The following is a 1740-nucleotide window of genomic DNA, read 5'->3' on the forward strand; positions in this document are numbered from 1 at the left end:
ACCTGTTCCGGCATGGACTGGAGGACGGGCTGCGCTACCTAGTGCCATTGGGCCGAGAGGTAGGGCCTTTCACAGACCTGGCCAACGTAGCGTTGCTCCTGGGCGGGTCCTCCCTAACCGTGCACAGGACAGAGTCGGACACCGGCCCTAAATATTTTTTTTGGGAGGGGGGCAGTAGGCATCGGGGTCCGTGGGCTGCGGAGCCAGGCCAGCCACGGACGCCCGAGGCCCCTACAGGACCTCGGCCCGACCCAGGCCTGTGTACGCCGGTGACCAAACCCGTCCACATGGGTGCCAGACCGGAAAGCTCGGGCGAGGCCCGGGGGATCGCCAAGCTGGCGGGCACCCCGATGGTGCCGGGTTCGGGTGGCCGGCATCCCTACGGCACCGGCTGGAGCACCTAAGGCACCTGAAGCATCCGATCCCGCCGACGCACCTGAACCTGCTGAAGCGCCCGAACCTGCTGAAGCGCCCCAACCTGCTGAAGCACCCGAACCCGCTGAGACACCGGATCCGACCGGGCCGACCGGGTCGACAGAACCAGCCGGACCGATCGGGTCGACGGAACCGACCGGGTCAACCGAGCCAGCCGGACCGACCGGGTCAACGGAACCGACCGGGTCAACAGAACCAGCCGGGCCAACCAGGTTGAAAGAACCAGCCGAACCGACCGGGTCGATGGGTCCGACCGGGTCAACTGAGCCAGCCGGGCCTACCGGGTCGACAGAACCAGCCGAACTGACCGGGTCGATCTGCCCCGCCCTCTGCCGCCACATGGACCTGGCCCGCCTTCCCGCCCCCTGTTCCGCCTCTGCTCCACCACCCTCCGGTTCTGCGTTGGAGTGTCTGGAATCCACTCCTTGGGGGGGCTCTGTAATGAGTCTGTCTGTGTTTCTGTCCTGTTTCTGTCTGCTGTCTTTCCCGGTCGTTATTGTATGTTGGTGTTAATGTTCCCGTCTCCTGTGTGCTCTGTATTCTGCTCTGTTTTGCCTGCCTGTTTGTTTGTCTTGGTTTAGTAAAAGTCTAAAACTGCACTTGGATCCTCATTCGCCTTTGTCCAACATCGTGACATACATAAAGTGGGAGAAGTGCATGGTAGTGCTAATAACAATATGCAGCAGCAGTAGTGTGTGTAACATACACAGATAATGTGATGACTGACAGTTCTGATAATGCAGTACTTGTAGATATGAAGCGGGGAATATAATTATGGTGAGTTGGTAATCAGGGTGATTGATTCAAATTTAAATGATTAAAAAAAAACAAAACCTTGAAAATAAGCATCATGAAAAACGTCCTGAAAACTGTCTCTATGTAACTGAGCTAAATGTCTGTAGAAACTAAACAGAAAATATACAAATAATAACAAATACATAGAAACTGTTAAAGAAAGATGTAAAATAGTTACCAAATAATATATTTAGCAAAATCTGTGACTGATTATTGTTGTGGAAGTTTTTGAGAAAATAAAAATAGCACACTGTTCAGAACGAGCAAGAGTAAACAGGTTCACAATGTATTTGTGCTGCTGCACAGCAGGACCCAGCGCTCCTCGTATATCATAAGAGAGGAAGGGCCTAGAACATTTATTACACTGAGGTTATATAGGAATGATTTATAGGCAGAAAACAGAAGAAAGGAAAACATCAGCAATCATTGGCTAGATGCACAACGCTCGATCATCTACTGATCAGGATCTTACCAAGGTCTGCCTAAGTTGTTTACAGTATGAGCCTGAGT

The sequence above is a fragment of the Tachysurus vachellii genome, chromosome 16, assembly GCF_030014155.1.
Source record: "Tachysurus vachellii isolate PV-2020 chromosome 16, HZAU_Pvac_v1, whole genome shotgun sequence".
Classification (NCBI taxonomy): Eukaryota; Metazoa; Chordata; class Actinopteri; order Siluriformes; family Bagridae; genus Tachysurus; species Tachysurus vachellii.